The 24,840-nt window shown below is 39.1% G+C and overlaps 1 long non-coding RNA gene across 1 annotated transcript; it reads left to right on the forward strand.

The window, feature by feature from the left end:
- Nucleotides 1-399: 399 nt before the first annotated feature.
- LOC144582274 (uncharacterized) lies at nt 400-24,840 on the forward strand. Its single transcript, XR_013534707.1, has 3 exons — nt 400-544; nt 2,163-2,259; nt 24,304-24,840. It is a non-coding gene; the product is annotated as an uncharacterized LOC144582274 (long non-coding RNA).

The raw sequence follows: 24,840 nt of genomic DNA on the forward strand, positions 1-24,840 counted from the left end.
TGGGGGCAGGGAATCAGAAGACAGAGTTGAGATTTCCCCCTATTGAATTGAAAGGTGTCTGTAGAATGATCTATAGACACATTTCCAATTCAATTCCTTGTTCCAGGATGAGCAAGAAGCATTTCTAACAGGAGAGCTGCATCCTGACAACCTTAGATTTTCATGGTACAGAATGGAAGAGAAGAAAAACCTGACTCCAATTTTCTCTTCCATCTATGAGAAGACAGCAGAGAAGTTTGAAGTGTGTGACCTTGAGACAAATTTTTCTCTTCTGTTCTCTGCCATCCTACTAAAAGCAGGAAAGTAGAGGATTCATCTCTGCATCTCTTGAAAAGAGCACCCATTGTGACAGTGACAAAGGGCAGTTTTGCTTATAGCAAAGATGGGCCTCAGGGCAGCAGTTCTGGTGAAGGGGTAAGGAGAATCCCCAGAAAGCTTCATGGTCACACCACGTCTGGGATGCTCAGCAGCTGCCCTGGCTGGGATCTAACAACGAGAAGCCAGCAGACCTCACAGGGCTATTCCAAGACTGAAACTGAAGGGAGTAAGTTAGGGAGTTGAGGGTAGAAGGAGTAGCAGTGAGGGTAGAAGGAGGCCTTGTCAGGCTATCATCTAGAATTTGCAGAGGGAGATACATTTGAGAGGCAGCATTCCCCTTAGTAGTTTGCACAATGCAGGATTAAGAGAAAATTACCTTCTGCCTGGAATAACTAAGGAGTCCTATTTGGTTTGGTTTGGTTTGGTTTTGAGATGGAGTCTCACTCTGTTACACAGGCTGGAGTGCAATGGCATGATCTCAGCTCACTGCAACCTCTGCCTCCTGGATTCAAGCGATTCTTCTGCCTTAGTTACCTGAGTAGCTGGGATTACAGGCGCCCGCCACCACACTTGGCCAATTTTTGTATTTTTAGGAGGGATGAATTTTTCACCATGTTGGCCAGGCTGGTCTCGAACTCCGGGCCTTAGGCAATCCACCCACCTCAGCTGAGATTACAGGTGTGAGTCACCACGCCTAGTCTTTTTCCTCAAAATAGTGTGCATGTCACAAGAGATAAGAAAATGAGGAAACGTGGACACGACTAAACTCTTTACTTCTTTAGCATAGGAACCATGTTTTATTAAACTTGTTCTTTTACAAATCATTTTCTAAATTTCCCAAAGCATTTATTACCCTTACCCCTTAGATTTGAATTACAATATTTATATACAAGTAAGGTTGACTTCTGGGCTACCAATTCTTTTCTCTTTTTACATCCACTTCAGTACCCATATAATATTATTTTCATTAGTAAAGCTTTATGTTTTCCTCTATAGTAATGAAAGGTCCAGTGATTGTGATTTTCCCCCATCATTTATTAAATATTTTTGCATAATTTCTCTGTGAATTTCAGAATTATCTTATGGAGGAATTTCTGAATTAAACTTTATTAAAAACCTTGATAATATTTCAGTTATTGTTGCATTAAACTTATACATTAATTATAGAATTAAAATTTTTTTATAATATTGAGTCTTTCCATTGAAGAACATGGCTTATCTCTACATTTTTAAAGTCTTCTTTGACAACCTTAAGAAAAGTTTGATCTTTTTTTGTTATAGGTGTATTAAGATTTATTATTATAATTATTACTATTTCATGTTTCATTGTTGCCACTGTAAATGGGACTTTTTCCTTTTTATATATTTTTATATCTAGTATATAGAACACTTTATTGATATATGTTAATCTTGTATTCGGCCACCTTAACAGACTCTTAGATTGTTATTATAATTCATCTATTGAGTCTTTTTAATATCTGTATAGGTGATTCTATCTCTTATAAGTGGCAATTTTATTCCTTCCCTTTTAATATTTATATTTTAATTTCTTTTTCTCAGAGTACTTTTCAGGACCTTCAGTACATGTTGAATGGTGGTAGTTTCACAAAAATCCTTGTATTTGTGGGAATTATTTTGATATTTCACCAAAAGAATGTTTGCTGTAGGTTCTTGGTAAAGTCCTAGGCTATTAAGATTTCTATCTTTATGAGTTCTTGAGTGTTTACCAGTAAATACTATTTTTTATGACTGATGAGATAGTTATAATAGCTGTTCTAAGAGGTTGTAGGTTGTAAAATTATTCCCAAAGAAGTTAATAACTGGCACTTTTTCTTCTTTCACAGATCTAAGTTCAGCAAAACAGTTGGAACAGGATGTGCATCTTGAAGAGGCCGAGGGGATGAATATACTAAATATGCCACGCTGTCTGCACCGTGCCAGGTAGTCTAGTAGGTACTGGGTTCCACTGAAACTGATGCTATATCAAACTCTGATGATATGGTTCTCTGCACCTGTCCACTCTGGTCTGTAGGAGAATTGCCACAGTCTTACGAATATAAGGCTGAGTTTGGAAGGGGTCAGTTGAAATTTTAGGAGTTTTCATATGACTCTTACTCTTTTAGATTTACTATCTGCTATTGCACATCTGCCAGTGACCTCTGTCTGTTACTGAAGAAGGCTGCTGGCTTCTTTGCTGTATATCCTGATCACAGTGACTTCCTTCTGTAGCTTCTAGATAAGCAAATTTTTTTGATTTGTCAGGAAGCATCTTTGGTCTCTCAGTCAATTCAACTCTACTACTGACATTTATCAACACAGTGGGTGTGATATCTTTTAATCTAATGAGTTATATAACTACATTTTTCTTTTGTTTTTGCTTTGAGATGGAATTTCGTTCTGTCTCTCAGGCTGCAATACAGTGGCATGATCTCAGCTCACTGCAGCCTCCACCTCCCGGGCTCAAGTGATTCTCCTGCCTCAGCCTCCCTAATAGCTGGGATTACAGGCATGTGCCACCATGCCCAGCTAATTTTTGTATTTTTAGGAGAGACAGGGTTTCACCATGTTGGCCAGGCTGGTCTCGAATCCTTGACCTCCTTGTCCTCCCAAAATGCTGGGATTACACGCATGAGCCACCACGTCTGCCCTATAACTGCATTTTCTAATGCTGAATGATTCTTGCATTGCTGGAATGAATCCTACTACTTTATGAGGTTTGTGTTTTTTGTTCATATACTACTGAAACCAAATAGAATTAGACATTTATTACATAATAAATGTTCCTTCTCAATTCAGTGTGGAAAAGATGGGCTTTTCAATAAATATATGGTATGGGGAAATTAGATAGGATATAGAAAAGTACTAAATTGGTTTCATCTTTTAAATATATATCCAGGTAGTCTACATGTGTCAACAATTTAATGTGCACTATGATACAAGAAGGTAAAGAAAGAAGAAGAAAATATTGGTGTATTTCTTTACAACTTTGGAGTAGAAAAGGCCATTCTAAACCAAATCTCAAAATCAGGAAGCCAAGAATTTTTTTTTTTAAAAAGACTGATTAAATAGGCTGGATAAAAATGAAAAAATGCAACATGGCAAAAGACACCACAAACAAATATACAGACAAATGACAAATTAAGATAAAGCATTTAAAGTTTATAGTAGAGACAATATTCTAAAAGCCCCTCCATGCCATCCTCAATACTTTACAAGCCACTAGAAATTGAGAAGACATGAAAATTACACTAAGATAACATTGTTCACCTGCCAGCAGGTTGGGGAAGAAGGCCTGCTCAGGGTGGGGGCGCAAAACAGAGCAACCTCCACGAAGGGCAATTTGGCCAGATCTGAGAAACTGCAAGTTGCACCCTACTGCTACAGTGTTTTCTCACAAGTACACCTCCCTGTATGTAAAATCCTGTATTTACAAGGCTGTCCATTACATTATTATTTATTATAGAAAAAAATGTAAATGAGGCAGGGGGAATTCAAAGGAGAACTGCTAAAATCAGTTATAGTCAATGCAGACAGTGGGAAAGCAGACCATTACAAAAGCAAGTGAGGAAGCTTTCCTTGTGTTTGTGTGGAAAGATCTTTAGAATACATTGAGTGGAAAATAAGGAAGGTGAGGATGAAGTATATAATATGCTACTACCTATAATTGTATTAATGTCAATCAGATAACAGAAATAATCACTTCACAGCAGTGGCTCTCAAAGTGTGATCTGAGATCTGAGCCCCTTTCTGGGGTCCATGAGATCAAAGCTATTTTTATGATAATATTTTAAATGCAGCTGGGCACGGTGGCTCTTGTCTGTAAACCTAGCACTTTGGGAGGCCGAGGCTGGTGGATCACCTGAGGTCAGGAGGTTGGTTGAGACCAGCCTGACCAACATGGTGAAACCCCATCTCTACTAAAAATACAAAATTAGCTGGGAGTGGTGGTGCGTGCCTGTAATTCCAGCTACTTGGGGGGCTGAGGCAGGAGAATCGCTTGAACCTGGGAGGTGAAGGTTGTAGTGAGCTGAGATCGCACCATTGCAGCAGCCTGGACAGCAAGAGTGAAACTGTCTTAAAAAACAAAAATGCATTTGCTCAGATCAGGCAAAAAGAACAAATCTGGAGGCATCATGTTACCTGACTTCAAACTATACGATAAGGCCACACTCACCAAAACAGCATGGTACTGGTATAAAAGTAGGCACATAGACCAGTGGAACAGAATAGAGAACCCAGAAATAAAGCCAAATACTTAACAATCAACTGATCTTCAGCGAAGCAAACAAAAACTTAAAGTGGGGAAAGGACATGCTTTTCAACAAATGATGCTGGGATAACTGGCTGGCCACATGTATAAGAATGAAACCGGATCCTCATCTCTCACCTTATACCAAAATAGACTCAGGATGGATCAAAGATTTAAATCTAAGACCAGAAAGCATAAATACTCTAGAAGATAATGTTGGAAAAACCCTTCTAGTCATTGGCTTAGACAAAGAGTTCATGACCAAGAACCCAAAAGCAAACGCAGTAAAAACAAAGATAAATAGATGGGACTTAGTTAAACTAAAAGGCTTCTGCACAGCAAAAGAAATAATCAGCAGAATTAACAGACAACCCACAGAGTGGGAGAAAATCTTCACAATCTATACATCTGACAACGAACTAATATCTCTAATCTAAAAGAACTCAAACAAATTAGCAAGAAAAAAATATAATCCCATCAAGAAGTGGGCTAAGGACATGCATAGACGATTCTCAAAAGAAGACACACAAATGACCAACAAACATATGGAAAAATGCTCCACATCACTAATGATCAGGGCATCGCAAATCAAAACCACAATGCGATACTACCTCAATCCTGCAGGAATGGTCATAACCAAAAAACAATGTATGCTGGTGTGGATGTGGTGAAAAGGGAACACTTTTACACTGTTGGTGGGAATGTAAACTAGTACAATCACTATGGAAAACAGTGTAGAGATTCTTTAAAGAACTGAAAGTAGATCTGTTTGATCCAGCAATTCCACTAGTAGGTATCTACCCAGAGGAAGAGAAGTTATTATACAAGAACAAACAAGCAAACAAACAAAAACACATCCATATGGATGTTTATAGCAGCACAATTCGCAATTGCAAAAATATGGAACCAACCCAAATGCCCATCAATCAACAGGTGGATAAAGAAAATGTGATATATATATGTGTGATATATATGTGATATATATGTGATATATATGATATATATGATATATGTAATATATATATGATATATATGTAATATATATATGATATATATATGTGATATATATATATATATATATATATATATGCGATGGAATATGACTCAGCCATAAAAAGGAAGTAATGGCATTCACAGCAACTGGGATGGAATTGGAGACTATTATTCTAAGTGAAGTATCTCAGGAATGGAAAAACCAAACATCGTATGTTCTCACTCATATGTGGGAGCTAAGATATGAGGATACAAAAGCATAAGAATAATACATTAGACTTTCAGGTCTCAGGGGAAAGGGTGGGAGATGACCAGGGATAAAAGACTATACATTGGGTACAGTGTATACTGCTCTGGGGATGGGTGCACCAAAATCTCACAAATCACCACAAAAGAAATTATTCATGTAACCAAGCACCACCTATTCCTCAAAAACCTACTGAAATAAAAATAAATAAATTTATTAATTAAATAAATGTATTTGCTCAATTTTGCTTTCTAATATTTAAAAAACATATCGGTGAAAAAATTTAGGAAGAAAGGCAGCCTTGGGCTGATTTAAATTAATCTGGTTGACATTTCCCTTGCTCTGTAACTTATGCCTGTGCCATTATCAATGGCATTTATGTCCAGCCGTGAAGAAATGAGTAGGCACTGCCAGGCAAGTCTAAGAAAACAGACCACAACCACTGCTTTTAGAGGCTTGTCTTTCCCATAAAGAAATTTACAAAAAGAAAAAGAGGATCACAAAAATAAAAACATCTATCAAAATTAAACTTTTTTCCCTTCAGACCTGTAATGGCAAAAGTAAAGCAGATAATCCATGTGAGTTCTAGATCATAATAAATAAAAATTCAAATAGGCATCTTGTTTTTCTAAGTACCAAGTAAGTATAGATCTACTAAATATAGGATTTGTGGTCATTGCTATATGTAGGTGGGGACCAGATGCTTGCTCACAAGGGATACTGAATGAGAGTGAAAAGCCGCTTCTACTATTAAGACAACTCAAAAGCATATGGCATTTGCTGTTTATAAAATGTTTCTCCCTTGTGTAAAATGTTTCTGAACCTTGGTCTCCAGGGCACGCACGTTGCGCTGTTTTTTCCTGGAGTTGTGTTTCATTTGCACAAGCTAACCCACATTTTCTTCTGTGATTCTCCATATGACTAATGAAGCATAGCTCTGAGGTTATGATTTAGGGGAATATCTGTAGCCATCAAGGGTACGACACTGACTGGGCCCAAACCCTGAGTATAAACGTGCTCTCACATACTTGGTGGATCAGCCTTCCTTCTCCTCTTCTCTTTTTCATTTTTGTTTTAAAAGATAATCTATTTAACTATAATTGAATGGTTAAGAAGAAAAACAGTGTTTTTCTGCACTGGCTCTCTGACTTATGCCTCCAGTAAAAACGTACAGGCCATCATTTCTTCAGGTTCTGCTCAGGCTTTTCCCTAAGAGATGGCTCCAGGCTTCATGGCTCAATGCTAGGCTGGTCTATCAGCTCTTTTCATGCCACGGCTGTCCAAGCCCACCAAGGAGTTTGAAAAGACACTGCAGTATACGCCTTGAGAATTTGGTTCCCTTCTTGCTCACACTCACCTGATTTATTTATCCTTGTATAACGCCTTAAGTTTATAGAGCTACATATCTATTTACTTGCATATACCAGTGAAATGAGTGCATGTGTTTATAAACAATTTGTGTGTGTTTATTTGCTAAATAATAAAACAACATGAAGGGTAAATGCATTTCAAATTCAGAAGTTAATATGCAACATTCTTGTTAAGGATATATTAGAATCTTATTTGATTGTTTTCATCTATTAAAAAAAAAGTACAAATCACACAAAAGCACAAAAGCTAATGTTTTCCTACAACTGGGGCCTCCTTGATCTTTAAATGGGTAGGATAATTATAATATCACAAGGACCTCAGAATTCGATTTCACAGAAAATCATCTTTCAGAATTAAATAATAATTCAATGTCCAGTAGCATTCCATTTTTAGCTTCTTTGCAGAGTGTAAAATATTGTATTCTTTGTAGAATTTATTTTTAGACATTGTTTTAGAAAAGGTATTGGGACTGCCTACATATTGTGAATGTTTGTGTGAATGGCTTAGTCAGGATTGGATTTATAATCTCTGACCTAAGATGGAAGTTTCTGAATGACACTGGAGGAGGTGATCTAATTCTCATGATGAGTCTGAATACCTCACTTACAGAATGTGTCAATTAATTATAGAGAATCCAAAAGATGCAAAAACAAAGAAAAAATAAAACCATCAGTTGTGCTAAAGTGTATTAAATCTCATGCAGCAATCCTGCTCTTTACCAGACTATTATCCTTTATTATTATTCTCACATCTATACTTTGCTTCTACTGTCTTCAGATGGAACTTTCTCCAGCAGAGCCTTCTATAAATCCTCTGTGTTAGGGACAGATAGGGCCACCATAGTTCCTTTTTCTTTCAAGCCTTCCTTACTCATCAGTAAGCTGAAGGTAGAGAGTGTTAGCACAATGTACGCATATCAAGGAGTGAAATGAAAACAGTTGAGTTCATTTTGTGAAACATTTCCACTGTTCTGGTAAGAATGAAATGCATATGTATGTGTGAACTACAAAGTACGAATTGTGCAATTTCGGTAATTCTGCAATAATAAAGCAGTGCTCTTACGTCTGCATGTAATACTAGCTATACCCAAAATAAAAATAAGCAGTAAAATTAATGCTAATGATTTTAGGTTTTAACTTTTCTTCATTTAGAATCACATTAATTAGAAAATAAAAAACACTGAGTGGAGAGAGAATCCCTAGAAGAAAGGAAAAAGTCTTATGTTTAGTACCTTTTACTGCACTTTTTCCTGCTTTCGGAACAAGGAGTCCTGCATTTTCATTTTGTATGGGCCCCCACATATTATGTGACCTTGGTTATAATGATGCATCAAACAAGATCTTTTGAGACTGAAAAAGTTCACTGTCTTTCAGGCTGTGTAACATATAGAAAGATTAGACGCCTAGAGAGTTACTGTTTGTTCACTATGTTAAAGCAGTCACCGTGCAAGTATCTGGGAAGCTTAAATACTTGGTCCATCACTTTCTTAGAATCTGCTTACCAATATTCATTGGGTTTATGTCATTTATCCTTGTAGGAAGATAACCTTTTTTTCCAATACTGCACCTGTGCTGGGCTTTCTCAGGGCCTCCAGGAGCATTTCATCACGGGTATGTAGGGTGCTCAGTGACCTTTAAGGGAAGATCAGGTGGTTCCTCTGTTCTTCACACTGGGGAAGGAAAGACCTGCTTGTAAAATGTAACAAATGTTTCCTGGGTCGAAGCCAACTTATTTTTGATCTTCATTTGATCTTTATTTTGACTAATCCTTTTCTCTTTGTGTAATTTCCTTTTGTTGATATGCCAAAATTCTGCCAGCCTGTTTCCTTTCTCAGAAAACCCCTCATTTCTGTTAAGTTTAATTTAGTATTCACGCTTGTTTTCCAAAACTAAATTAGATTCCCTCTGCCCTAGCACCAACCCCTATTCAGGTCAAAAGAATATCTCATAAAATGTCTTGGAAATTGGGTCCTCTATATACTTATTGTGCCTTTACCTTTTAACAACGGTTGTATGTTGGTCTTTATGGATGTATGGATGTGTTTAATGGAGGCAGGGATGGTGGGGGAGGACACTCAGGATTTTCTTTCCAGTTATTCATTTTCACAAATAAGGTTATATTTTTATGTCACTGTGGTCAACTATCCAGGTAATACATTCATGATTTCATTTGAATTAAACAAGATGTCTTTAATGTAAATTCAAGGATGTGATATAGGAACTTGGTTGATCCATTCCATAGGCTACTTAGAGGACTCTGGTTGGCAATCTGGCATTACAGGAATTTGCAGCAGACAATCTATCAGCAAGCTCAAAGTCCTCTTGCAATGCTTTCCTAAACTCTACACATGCTACAAGAAACCTTCTTTTTCCAGCTGAAGCCCTCTTCAGAGGTTTGGACAGAGCAAACTGAAGCACAATTTGTACTGTTAGCTCAGCATTTTCGGCATGCAAGTTCTGCTTCCAAAAACCTCCCTTTGAGCCTGAGTTTGCAAGAGGTTCAGATCTCCTGAGTTTCACTTTGAGTGTCAAGTTCAAACAGAACCAAAAGGAAACTCAAAGCAAAACCCACTTTAGACGCTTTGAGTTTCACCTGATTTCTACCTGAAATAAATACCCAATGTTCCCTTGAAACCTGGGCCAAGTTCGCATGCAATTCAACTGAAATCCAATTCAGCATTGCTGAAAGGTTTGCAAATCTCCATGAAATGAGTTATGAACCAAATGTGACCTTTGGGTATGGAAGGAAGTCTGGCAACATTTCCAGCAAACTTAAACAGGACGTTTAGGACCTGGTGATGAATCTATGTGTTATATTTTAAAGTATAATTCACCTCCAGGAAATCTATGAATCACATATAGTTGGCCCCCAGAGCTAAGTTATCTACACTTTGAAAAATCATTTTTTTAATCTATGTATGCTCTTAAATTGGGAGGATTCTGGTTAATTGATCAGAAGTTAGGGCATTTTCAATACATGCTGTTTTCACTTCACCACGCCACTGCATACGATGAATTCCACAAGCTCAGGCGGATTAGGGAGCATTTGCTATAAAGTGGCCCCAGGAATCTACACATTTCTAATGGTAAACAGTTGAGATAATCCAATATCTTTGCCCAACACAATGGGTTGGAACAACCTGTCACATAAGACAAACTTCCACTTCTAATGAAGATAAAACTACACTTATTCTTTCATTTGTTCTTTAGGCAAAGTTCCTTCCCGTCTCATCTGTGCCTTGTCCTCCACCCTCTGCTCTCACCACAAAGCCCTCCTTGTGCCTTCTGATAATCCTCATCCACGCTCCCTTCTCTAACCACTTACCCTCTTCACCTTCAAGCCACTTTCTCCATCCCTTAATTCTGTATTACCTGCCTCCCTCCTCCTCTCTCTCTCTCTCTGTCCCCTGCCCCTTTCTTCATCTGCCCCTGTTCTAAAGCACCCTAATGGCTCTCCAACCAGCTTCCAACTGCGCTACTCCAGTGTCATAAATGGGTCTCAGCTACCCCTCTTCCATTGTTCCTGTGCCTATCTGGGGCTGCTGATTTCCAATCTTGTAACCATTGTCTTCTGAACTGGCACTTTGAAAAGAACTCCTCCAGAGAGGAGGTTGTAAGGCTGTCCTCAGCCCCTGCCTGTGGAAACACTTTGTAGCAACTATGGATGACAGAGTGATTTTTTATTCTATCAACTCAAACACAAATGGGAGAAAGCAATACAATATATAGTAAAGTAAGCATGGGTTTGGGAGTCAACAGACATAGGTTTGAATAGCATCTCTGCCACCACAACCCTGGACAACTGACCTAACCTCTTGGAGCTCTGATTTCTTCACTAGTGAAACAGGGTCACTAATGTCTACCGCAACGTGTTAAAGGAATAAATAAAATAGTATACCTTATAGAGGCTTAGTTCACATTAATTCTTTACCCTTAAGAGTTCATTAAGAGAAGACGCTGCTGCATTTTACATCTTCAGCTTTATTCAGAATGATTTAGTGGGAAATTTAAAAACTGCTTATTTTTAGTCTTGAGAACAGAGATGTAGTGTAACATCTCTGTTCAATGTCCTAAGCAATGTGGCATTTTTGCACAGAGGCACAAAAGACACCAGACTCAAGGAAATCTCATTTTCTCACGGGATGCATTTTCCAAAGGGCTCATTTTGCTGGAGCCAGCGTGATTCCACGTCGTCTGCTTGATTTTAATTAGAGTACTTGTCTTGAAAAGGAGAGTGTTACTACAAATAATATATCAATTACTCACATCTGTGCATTTCTTTGCAAATAGAAACATTGGTTGTTCAAAATTATCTGAAAAGAAAACCAAGTTAAAACTGAATCATGCTTACAACTCTATATGCACTTAATTTAGTGACATAATTATTACCGTTAACATACTAATATTAAATGATAAGACCGGCACAGTTGAGGATTGAAGTCATAAAAACAGAAGGAATGTTAAGCATTGTTTTTGACTGTGAGTTCCATAAAAAGCTATAATTTTTTTTGACTCAACAAGTATCTTAATCTCTTTTCCATTCACTTCAACATATGTTGTTGTTGTTTTTGTTTTTGAGACAGTCTCACTCTTGTGGCCCCAGGCTGGAGTGCCGTGGCGTGATCTTGGCTCATTGCAAACTCTGCCTCAAGGGTTCAAGCGATTCTCCTGCCTCAGCCTCCCAAGTAGCTGGGATTACAGGCACGTGCCACCATACCTGACTAATTTTTGTACTTTTAGTAGAGATGGAGTTTCACCATATTGTCCCGGCTGGTCTCAAACTCTTGATCTCAGGTGATCTGCCTGCCTCGGCCTCCCAAGTGCTGGAATTATAGGCGTGAGCCACCACACCTGGTCCCTTTTTTTTTTTTTCACTTTAAGTTCTGAGATACATGTGCATGCAGAATGTGCAGGTTTGTTACATAGGTATATATGTGCCATGGTGCTTTGCTGCACTTCTCAGCCCACCATCTAAGTTTTAAGCCCTGCATGTGTTAGATATTTGTCCTAACTTCAACATACATTGCTTTTGAAACTTTATTTTTCTGTGACTATGTGCACTTTAAGATAAGACAGATTCCTCATGGGTTTTGTTTTTCCATATGTTTTGTGTAGTTTGTGCTTGTTTTTCTTTTTTTTTTTTTTTTTTTTTTGCATTTTGGTAAACACAAACAACTACCAAATGGCAACTGGGGAAATGTACTTATTATTACTAAATTCTTATTGTGTCTGTATAAGGCTTCAGACCTAAACAGGATCAAAATGTCTGAATCAAAAATGGAGAACTGTTAATCATTCAGTTTTGTTTTGTTTAATTTTATAAGGACATCATACTTAGAGCCAACGAAACAAGTCAGAGTTTGGGGTCATGTAAATTATACTTCAATTTAAAATGTCTGCTAGGTTTAATTTTGCATACAAATTAATTACCCATTATTATTTGAAAGGTGTTAGATGAATGTATAACAATGTTTGCTTTCCCAGATTCAGAAGAATTTAAGAAACTCAAGAAAAAAAAATTAATATGTGAAAAGGTCTGATACCTTTATCTTTATTATCATGTATAGAGCTTGATATATTTTTGTTGAATGAATAAATATTATAATAAATTAATACTTGAGCCATTCAGCCTAGGATATGACACCAACCTTGCAAATGTCAGGAAGGAATGAGCTGGAGAGATGACCATGCCCTCCTTGAAGCAGGCCCATTGTAGGGCTCACTAGAGGACAGTTAGATAGAGGCAGGGCACAGAAGGGGTCACAAAGGAGACAAAGAGCAGACAGAGCAGTGCAAACCCAGATCGGACTCTGGTAGAGTGAGATAAAGGTGGGAAAGGGAAAGACTGCATACAGGTGCAAACTATAAAGGGGTAGGCCTAGGAACAGCACTGTAAATGTGACAGGGAACCAAGAGCCAAGAGCTATGATGGACCTGAATCCTCAGGGAAGGAAACAGGGCAAGCATGCAAGGACAGATTACCTGATTACATGTTTGAGCTTTAGTCTCTTAGTGTTATAGTAATGGTTTGTATTTTGAATTTACAAGCTGCCATACATAGAATTTCCTAGATGGAAATAAATAATAGTGAGAAGAAATCAGGGTGAGAGGGTCAAGGTAAAGGATTGGAGGGAAGCTAGGAGAAAAAAAGTGAAAATAGAAGACAATATGCAATGAAAAGAAAACAGACAGAGGAAGGTGAAACTAGAGAAATGGGGCAAGGGAAGGAAGGTGGGAAGGAAAGAAAATTTTCCAAGAACTAGGAGGAATCTTGACTATTTTTCCACTGGTCATACAGAACACAACAGTACCTTAGCTCATTTATTCACACAAATTTCCCGGTGGGTCCAGCCAGGCATCTTTGAGGTTTGTAGCTTTGGCGCAGAAATGGCTCTAGTCTCAGAAGATAGCTCTGAAATAAATAGGAGACATGTTTCATTATAACCACAAATCTGTAACAGTGAAATTCAAAGAAAAAGGAAAATGAAAATATTGTTTTGTTTTAAAAAGTCTGTCCTGAGGTCATTACCTAACAATGATTCATTTTACCCAGCAGGGAAAGTTAGGGGTACCCCTTTCATGAGTCAAAATCTTTTTCTTGTGGATTTTCTTTGTTTTGAATAGTTTATTTCCTGATCTGTTAAAAAAAAATAGTGTCAGGTGACATAATGAAAAAGTACTGTGGCCATCATCACAAAATAAGGTTAAACACAACAGGGGCATCGATCTTATAGGGTACACTTGATAAAGATCACTAAAATTTTTATCTTCTTTATCAGTAAGTTGTTAGCTGGTAGGCAAGAGCAATAACATGAAAGTGGCTTTGCATACTACTACTAGATCTTTATTTGACTCCAGACTTCAACTTTCCACTAAGTTTTCAATATGTCACTTAGAAGATAACACTGGAGGAAAAAACCTATTACTTTTATCTCACAGAGAGAAAGATAAGGCCCTAACAGTGGCCGGGGATAGTGCAGTGGTCTTGGTAAGGACTTAAGAGAAATTAATATGTGAAAGATCCCAAAAGAGCTCTCAGGAAATAGTTGGGGACATGGGTCTTCCATAAAACAGCTCTTGGTGCCATTGTTTAAAATACTGGAATACTGTCCTGAAAAGATAATTGTTATGGACCATTAGTACTTACGTTAATAATAATGTTAATAAAAATAATAGTTTAAATTTACTGAGTATTTGCTAGGGATCGGGAGCTGTTTGAAGCATTTTGCAAATTAACACACAATTAAGCCAATCCTGAGAACAACTCTAAGTAACAGATTCTTGTTATTATTCTCCTCCTATTTTGGTAAGTCGATGAGCCTAGATTCATTTTTAGTGAATTAATAAAGCAAATACAAGTTACCAAATCACAACCGCTTGATAGCAATAATTATTATTGGTAATTCAGCAAGATGGTAAAATCTATGATTATTAAGTTATGAAACTTTCCACTGTTTTTTTTTAAAGCTCCTAAGAATTAGGATATAAACAGTAAATTCTTTCAAAATTTTAAAAGATTATATAGGAGTATTTTGAATAAAACATTTTAGCAAGTATTCTTACAAAGTCTCAGTGGTTTACACATGCACATCTGACCTAGGAGATCTCAAGCTGAAGTTCAATATTTCCTACGTGTGTGGTAACACTGGATCGTAGAGCTTGTTTTCTGAAAGATGTGCTCTTGTTGAAAGAGTTCAGGTTAGACACCCAGTCTCAAATGCTGTGGAAACACTGGGCTAGAAACAAGAGCCCCAAGCAAAACTTGACTATTCCAGCTCTGTATGTCACCTTCTTCTTAAAAATACATAACAGGCTGGGCATGGTGGCTCACACCTGTAGTCCCAGCACTTTGGGAGGCCGAGGTGGGTGGATCATGAGGTCAGGAGTTCTAGACTAGCCTAACCAACATGGTGAAACCCTGTCTCTACTAAAAATACAAAAATTAACCAGGTATGGTGGCACGTGCCTGTAATCCCAGCTACTCAGGAGACAGGAAGGAGAATCGCTTGAATCCAGGAGGTGGAGTTTGCAGTGAGCCAAGATCATGCCATTGCACTCCAGCCTGGGTGACAGAGCAAGGCTCCATCTCAAAAAAAAGGGAGGCCTAACAAATTTGCCCACAACGGCACAACTTTTTGTGAGAATCCAAAGAGTTATAGATGCAAAAGAACTTCTTAAACCTTTACCATTTTTCATAATCCTAGCAGGAGCATAACGTGATGGAAAATTAGGAAATATATTTGCTCAAAGGCACTATAGATTTTGATTACCTTTTTTTTAGCATTTAGTTATGTTTTCATCTTTGATAAATGAAATAACTACTTAACTTGTAACTATAATAATCAATGGTCCTGAGTTATCTACAAGACGCTGTATATGATGTGCTAGTTAAGTGAACATTTCAGCCAGACTTGCCTGTGTCCAAATCCAAACTCTCTACACTTACTGCCTATGCAACTTTAACCAATGTTCTTAACTTCCCAGTGTCTCCATCTATAAAATGAAAATAGTAATAGTATCTGTCTTATAGGGTTGTGGGGAGAATTAAATGAGGTAATCAATGTAACGCATCTAAAATTAATATGCAGCACATGAAATTCACTATATAAATGATTGCTGCTATGAATTGTAATATAAATTCAGGTAAAAGCAAGTTACATTATTTTCCTAAATTACCCCATACTCACAATCATGAATTTCAAAGGCATCACTATATAATAGTTTTCAAGTCCTTTAAACAAACAGTATTACACACATACTACTCACCTGGCACTATGTTAGGTACTACAACAACATCAAGAACAAAAAGCTGTGTGATATGCTCCCAGCCCTTAAAGGGTTTATAATCCAGTTGGGATCAGGGTAGAAGGTACCTGAGGTTAGGTTGTCATGTTTCTTTGGAACAATTGGTGACATCATAACCAAGCTGTTCCTGTAACATTAAGGAGGTTCATCTCCTTTTCTTGTTTATAAAAGTTTTACTCATCATCAACATCCAGTTTATTTCTCTACAAAAAATTTAAAAATTATCTGGATGCAGTGGTTCACACTTGTGATCCCAGCTACTCGGGAGGCTGAGGTGGGAGGATCACTTCTTCCCAGTTAGGCTTTCTCTTGTAGGCTCACAACGGTTAAGCAAAAGCAAACATTGTGATGCCCTTATAATGGTAGACAATAATCAAATTATCCTCACGAACCAATGTTGAGCTTAAGGCAACGGTGAATATAATGTACCTCACGAGATTGTTATGAAGATAAGTAAGATTACTGATATGAAGGACCACAGAGTAAATGCTGGATTAATATTCATTTTGTTCTTGAAATCAAATGGCGGCAACTGGCCCAGAGGATAGTGTTAGAGAGAAAGATCAGGAAGTCAGGGGTAGAGGATAAGTGGAGATAGAGCCATAAGAGTGAATGAACTCTCCAAAAGAGAAAAAGCTAGGCAGAGAAAACTAAGATCCAAACCCTAACTTTAGTGAGGTGGAAGGAGGAAGAGGAGTCATCAGGAGCAGAAAAATAATTTGTAAAAAGATGGGGCAGAAAAACCAGGGTCTACTGGTGTTTTCAAGCTAAGAATTAAGGATGGAGTTCTCCACTCCTCAGTGGTTTGCTTCCAAAGTTGTCTTGTGCTCAATATTAATGACTTGGTTGGAAAAGATTTACTAATTGTCTTGTATTTGTTTGACTTTTAGATGTACCTGTTCACACAGACAATAATAACCACCAAGTTACAATATGAAATAAAAAGATGTAAACATCATAAATTATGTCAAGACCCTTAACTGGTCTCCCAAGTGTTGCATGCAGTCAACTTTGACTCAACTCAGATAGACAGGGGAGGAGGCCACTCTAAACTAATGAAAGCTATGAATTGTATGATACACTTTTTTTTTTTGAGACAGAGTTTTGCTCTTGTTACCCAGGCTGGAGTGCAATGGCGCGATCTCGGCTCACCGCAACCTCCACCTCCTGAGTTCAGGCAATTCTCCTGCCTCAGCCTCCTGAGTAGCTGGGATTACAGGCACGTGCCACCGTGCCCAGCTAATTTTTTGTATTTTTAGTAGAGACGGGGTTTCACCATGTTGACCAGGATGGTCTCGATCTCTTGACCTTGTGATCCACCCGCCTCGGCCTCCCAAAGATGATATACTTTTAAAATATGAAATTATATTCTCTTATATCTATCTGATGATGTCCTCTTAGGCCAAAAAGAATACCAGCAAGTAGATACTCTCATAGACTTGCTTTCATAAATAACAAGAATTACTTTATTAATATATAAAATAAGAATACATAAATAGATGATATCATATTGCAAACTTTAAAAATGTGTTCTCCAAAATAGGTTATATCCTGGCAATTTTTTACACCATTTTTTTGCTTACTAAAACCACTTGACATAGATAAGTCAAAGACAATCTTTATCTTAACCCCATTCCAACTACCAAAAATTCTAGATCAGCAATCCAAAGTAATGAGTGAGGTTTTACCATCCATGGTGCTCAGGCTAACACATCATCATTCTCCTTTGCGGTTCCATAATTATATTTAAACTGTTTCTCCCTAGATCATATTTGCCCCAGCTAACTGAAGATCTTGAACCAAGAAATTTATTTAATTTTGTCAATGGTTTCTCTTATAAGAAATACAGTATCTGTTCTAAGAAGGAAGGCTGGTCCTTTCATTCTTCTCCCTTCCCCCTACCTCTTTCAGGGCACAGTTGGAGCAGTATGTTTAGTTCTGAGTATGAAATTTTAGGACAAATGCTAATAATAAAACACAGTTTGAAGAGAATAAGACTTGGGGCTATTTCATATGAAGAACAGTTGGAAAAACTGGGGAAACTTGGTCTGGAAAACAGATGAAATAGAGAAGCAAAGAGGTAAGAATAACCTGTCTCCACCTATCTGAAGGGCTAGGATGCATAAGAAGCATTGGCCTCACTATTCTCTGTGGCTTCAGAGCACAGATCTTCAAACTTAAGTGTATGAAAGCAGGGATCTGGGCTCCACAACCAAGATCGGCTCCACAACATGCAAACGGCCTCATGTGGAGGGTGGAAAGATTTCATTTCCAGGAGAACAACAGGGGATACTTTGAGGAAATGTTTCAGAAGGTGAACAGTACAGTGGGCCAGTGTCACAGGAGATAGATTTCAGCTCAATATTCAAACACCTTTCTCACCACTGGAGCTGCTCTGAAGTGAGGAGACTTGTCTCACACGGCTGTACATTCCCTTCAATGGCTGGGTCCAACCAGACTGGGTGACCACTGTCAAGACATCATAGAAGCGAGTGCTGCTGCAAATGCCACGAGACAGCTGAGCAACTGAACAAAGACATAAGCTCTTGGGAGCTCTATGGCCCTGCCTATCACCTAAGACACCCAAGGACTCACCCTGGCCGAGGTAGGGAAAGATTATATCCCCCTTTTACTACTGTGGCTGGCGCTATATGGAAAGTGCCACTTCCTGGCTGGAGGCCAACCAACCCAAGCCATTATGGCAACTCCTAACAAAACAATCCTGCCCCAAAGAAGAAGAAAACAACAGCTAATTCCACTGCTTGCAACACTCTGGCTAACCAGAGGTCCTGAGTTCGTCCACATGACAAGTTCACTGCTAACATAACTAGCATTCGAGAAAACCAGCACACTAAACAAAACTACAGCAAGGACCCCCAGAGTCCACTTCACTCCCCTGCTACCTCCACTAGAGCAGGTGCTGGTATCCACAGCTGGGAGACCTGAAGACAGATCACATCACAGGACTCTCCCCCGTACCAACCTGAAGGCCAGTAGCCCTGCTGGGTGGCTAGACCTAGAGGGGCAATCATTGCAGTCTGGCTTTCAGGAAGCCCCATCCCTAGGAGAAGGGGGAGGGCACCATATCAAGGGAACACCCTGTGGGACAAAAGAATCTGAGCAGCAGCCCTTGAGTTCCAGATCTTTCCGCTGAAACAGTCTACCTAAATGAGAAGGAACCAGAAAAGTAATTCTGGTAGTATAACAAAACAAGGTTCTCTAACACCCCCAAAAGATCACACTAGCTCTCCAACAATGGATCCAACCAAACCAACCAGAAATCTCTCAATTGCCAGATAAAGAATTCAGAAGGTTAATTATTAAGCTACTCAATGGCGCACCAGATAAAGGTGAAAACCAACTTAAAGAAATTTAGGCCAGGCATGGTGGCTCATACCTGTAATCACAGCACTTTGGGAGGCGAAGTGGGCGGATCACCTGAGGTCGGGAGTTTGAGACCAGACTGACCAACATGCAGAAGCCCCGTCTCTACTAAAAGTACAAAAATTGCCCAGCATGGCGGCGCATGCCTGGAATCCCAGCCACTCAGGAGGCTGAAGCAGGAGAATTGCTTGAACCCAGGAGGTGGAGGTTGAGGTGAGCTGAGATCATGCCATTGCACTCCAGCCTGGGCAACAAGAGTGAAACTACACCTCAAAAAAAAAAAGTACTTGCAGCAACCTGGATGGAGTTAGAGATCTTTATTCTAAGTGAAGTAACTCAGAAATGGCAAACCAAACATCATTTGTTCTCACTCATATGTGGGACCTAAGCTATGAGGACTAAAAGTATAAGAATGATACAGCGGACTTGGGGAGAGGGATTAAAGATTACACACTAGGTACAGCATATGCTGGTCAGGTGATGAGTGCATCGAAATCTCAGAAATCATCACTATGGAACTTATCCATGTAACCAAATGCTACCTGTGCTCCAAAACTATTGAAATAATAAAAAAATTAAAACAAAGGGCGTGCTGAACAGACAGATGATTGTGCTGCATGGAAGCCAAGGAATTCAATCCATTATGAGAGTATTTGTTTCTGGATTTATTAAGTTAAGGTGTCAGTTTTGACCATTAAACTTTATACAGAAGTTGCTTGGAAGTGGGTCATATAAGAAAGCAGAGAAAAAGAAAAAAAATTTCTAAAGAACCCTAAATTAAACGCTTTATAACAAAATTTTATAACAAAAATTTATAACATGCTGTAACAAAAATTTAGATCTTTTATTTTGTAATCACACATTATCTTTACCGCGATATGAATTCTCGAGCCCTGTGAGTAATTTAGCATGTGTTGACCAAAGAGGGTAAGAAACCATGAATGGCAGAAGTACCTGGAATAAAGAACTGAGCTTGTAGTCACCCAGGGTGGCAGGGCAGGGCTTACTATCCACATGTTCTGTGAGGAGGGAGGCATAGAGAGAAGGAGGGGAAGGAAATCAGGTAAAAAGCATCTGTTATATTTGTGTGTAGCTGGTTTTTCTTTCCAAATTTCACTTGCCAGCATTAAATTTATTATAAGCCAAGACTTCAAAGTCAAAATTAATCATTTTAAAGAGAATGAAAAAGAAACAGGAAGAGAAATGACATCTTTTCACATCCTGAACAAGCCAGTTTTGACATTGATAGGGAAAGGGGGTTGATTCATAATAGGTCAGATGTGATGGGAAGCCAATAATGAGACATTAGTTCCATTTGTGGTTTGGCTGTGAACTGCCAGACTGCCGAGTGTGAGCGCAAGCTGCAGGCCCCAGTTCACGCCTTTTCCTCTTGTAACATAAAATGTCCTTTGTCTGTGGGGCAAAAGCACATGCACTTTAAAAACTTAGTTAAGAGTTTAAGAGAAAAAGTATATACATGTATCTCTTTACATCTGAGATTGAGGAAAGTTGTGCCCATCATTGGAAGTTCTTTCTGAGAAGGTGCCATTTGAGTTGAGCTCCAAATGACCAAAAGAATAATCATATTTGAAGATCCCAAGGACAGCAAAGGAGACAGAGGGACCACGCAGAGCCAAAATCAAATACGTCCCTCAAACAGACAAAAGAATATGTTGCTGAGGGAGCAGCAGCTAGTTTCTAGGTTTGGGAGAAGAATCCAGGCTCCAGCATTACAGCTCAGGTTGCTCCTGTGGCTGTAAAGCCACAGCTGCTGTATCCACTGTCGCTAAAAAGGAAGAAGCCACCACGTAGGGCTGACTGGCAAACGGAGACCACTGGACCTGCACACTGGCTAGACTGGCCCTGCAGAGATTCTGGCTTTCCTAGCAGCTGCCCAGAGGGACAACTAATGCAATCCTTACAGGTGGAGGAGTTCCAACTCCATGGGTCAACTTTGGCCAATGAAAGAAAGGAGACAGGAAGGAGCTGGAAGATGAGTAGCCTGCTCTTTCTCCTTTCTGAGGGCCTGTTTCTAGATGTTTTCATACAGCCTTGGAGCAGTTCTGAGAGACCAAGTGATCAGGAAGACGGGCTGGCGGCGCAAGGCACCCTCTGTATTTGCTCTCTGTCCTTTCCTGCCTTGCATTCCTTTTCCCCTCTCTTGCCTCCTGGGATTGCACTCCCTAATAAAAAAATTAACAGAGAACCTTTTGCCTCAGGCAGTTTTCTAAGGCACCTACTCAAAGATATATGCATTAATTCATTTCATCCTCACAGAAAGCCCCTGAAGCAGGTACTCTTTTTTTTTTTTTTTTTTTTGAGAGGAGTCTCGAACTGTTGCCCAGGCTGGAGTGCAATGGCACAGTCTAGGCTCACCACAACCCCCCCGTCAGGTTCACGCTATTCTCCTGCCTCAGCCTCCCGAGGAGCTGGGATTACAGGTGAACACCACCACACCAGGCTTTTTTCATACTTTCAGTAAAGACAGGGTTTCACTATGTTGGCCAGACTAGTCTCGAACTCCTGACCTTGTGATCCACCCACATTGGCCTCCCAAAGTTCTGGGATTACAGGTGTGAGCCACCACGCTTGGCCAAGCAGGTATTCTTAATATCCCCATGTTATAGGGAAAGAAACAGCACAGCAGTTGTGCAATTTACCCAGAGTCCTGCAAGTGTTAAGTGGGCCAGCTGAGCTGCAAACCCAGGTGATCTAGCTCTGTAGCCTCTATATTGCACCGTCATGTAGACTCAGGCCAGGCTCACAGCACAGGGACTGCATTCAAGATGGTCCTGCTGATGCCTTGACTTCATGAATGAGGCTAGTATTCTCAGGGAGTGCTGTCCGCCTCTCCTGGCCTTTTGGGAGAGGTCGTGAAGCAAATTGTTATGGCTGCTTGGCCCCCATCGCTGGACTCGTTGCATTGGAAGGGACCTGGCCCGAGCAAGTGTCGAATTTCCATCAGTGGTATCATTAACCTCTTAACAAACATCTGTTCCATGCCGGAGTATTGTTCCAGGTTCTAAGCATTCCAACTAATCAGAGATGGCCATGATACTCACTTGAGAGGCGGGGAAACAGCAAATATAGAAAAACAGGCTAGGGCTAGGCAAAAAATTGCCTTGAGCACAAAATTTAAGGTTGAAGGGGTGTGTCATAAAAAAAAAGTCATCCAGGGAAATAATATTCTAATGAATAATTTTATAAACCTGAAAAAATGCAAAAAACATTATGATAAACAAACATGAAAATTTTAAATGCAGATAAGATCGGTATCAGTGCCTTCCCAAACCATCCTGGAGCCTGAGGCTAAGAGAATAATCAGAGGTACCCGCTCCTTTCCCTAGTCCCGCCCTGTAGGAAAGAATCAATAATTCAAGATGCATATGTTCATTTCTTTGGACCTCAGGACCACACTCAACCCCAAACTAGAATCAAGACACTCTTTTAATAACTTCAGTATTAAACTTCCTTTGGATGCTGTATACAGACTAACATGGACAATTACCATCCACTCCCACAGCCATCCTGTGGGCATACAATAATATTATTCAGAATTGAAATTATCTAATTAACTTTATCTTTAAAAATAGGGAAAACCACTATTTTCTTATCTATTTTTAAAAATATTTGAATTAAATGAGAAGTAGGATTATAGGTGACTGAAAATGTCAACATTTAGTGATACTCAGTAAATGAGGAAACTGAAAATGGAATATAAGCACTAGCTTATATCTTTGTTTTTATTCTATTATAAGTGATAACAATAGAACTATATGTAATAATTTAAATTTTAAAATTCTCAAACTAACTGTAAAAAAAAACTATACATTTCTAATGAAAAATGACAAAGTTCAGCCATGTATGGTGGCACATATCTAGAGTCTCAGCTACTCTAGAGGCCAAGATGGGAGAATCACTTGAGCTCAGGAGGATGCAGTGAGCTATGATGTTGCCACTCCACCTTGGGTGACATGGTAAGACCTTGAGTCTAAAAAAATTTTTGGCCAGGCCAAGTGGCTCACACCTATAATCCCAGCATTTTGGAAGGCAAAAGTGGGTGAATCGCTTGAGGTCAGGAGTTTGTGACCAGCCTGGCCAACATGGTGAAACCCTGTCTCTACTAAAAAAAAAAAAAAAATTAGCCTAGCATGGTGGCTGGTACCTTTAATCCCAGCTACTTGGGAGGCTGAGGCAGGAGAATCATTTGAACCCAGGAGACAGAGGCTGCAGCGAGCCAGGATCTCAACACTGCACCCCAGCCTGGGTGACAGAGTGAGACTCTGTTTCAGAAAAAAACAAAAATTAAATAGAGACAGGGTCTTGCCATGTTGTCCTGGCTGGGGTTGAATGCCTAGGCAGGTCTCCCACCTCAGTCTTCTAAAGTGCTGGGATTACTAAAGTCATGAGCCACTGCATCTGGCCAAAAAAAAAAAATGTTTTTAATAAAGAAAGATAACAAAATACTATAAACTAGGGAAAAACATAAAGAAGATGAAAATTACAAAGCTAAATATCTTTATGCATGCAAATTTTGAGATAATCAGATGAGAAAATGTTCTTCCGTGCCTGTTAAATTATCTTCTGGGTTGAGAAAGAAAAGATTCTTCGGATGATAAAGTCCTGCCTGAATTGTTGTACTCTGTTCAGATATGCTAACAACTTAGTTCAGGCCTGCATTCAGTCAAAGCAGGGCAGCCCAGGAAAAGGCTTATATGCGAGTTGCTCCACTATTGAGCTGGAAGCAGCAGCGGAAGCAAGGAGAAGGGTAGGGAAATTCCCACCTCTGGAGGAGAGCAAGAGGGAATACCCAGAGAAATTGGTGATAACTTGGCATAGATCTGACTTCCTCTTCCTAAACGTGCTGAAACACTTCTTAAAATCAAAATAAAATAGAGCAACAACAACAAAAAGCCCTTCTCTTCTTTCTTTTTCAGCTGAACAACAGTGATAATTGTGAGACTGCTAAACCGTACTTTCCCAGCAGGTCAGGCTGTAACTTGATCTGACCGCTTTTGCACGGTGACAAACTGAGAGGAGGCAAGTACCCTTCCTCATGCCATCCAGACTTTTCTGTGATTTGCCCATTTTTATAAATACGCCACATTGTTGGTGCTTTCTTCTTACGCTTGTAGCCTACGGTCATTCTGGAAGTTCTTTGGTTTTTCTTAACCCCTTTATTTACATGCCATGGAGTTGATAGGAGTCTTGAGTGTACCAAAAAGATAAACTCTCTTCTCTTATTAACTAACGGTTTGTGGGGAAAGGTACTTCTTAATGAACATTCAAAATGAGTTGAGAAGTGAGATTTCTATTATTGGGCTTCTGTGTGCATATTATAAAGGTTTGCTAGTCCAAAGTCTAGAGCTCAAAAATTAAAATCAATGAGCTGTGAGGTCTTTAGCTATTATGCCTTTAATCGAAAGTTTAGTCAGTGTAACTATTTTCTTAATAACCAGTCCACACACACACAC

Source organism: Callithrix jacchus, chromosome 4 (genome assembly GCF_049354715.1).
Source record: "Callithrix jacchus isolate 240 chromosome 4, calJac240_pri, whole genome shotgun sequence".
Lineage (NCBI taxonomy): Eukaryota > Metazoa > Chordata > Mammalia > Primates > Cebidae > Callithrix > Callithrix jacchus.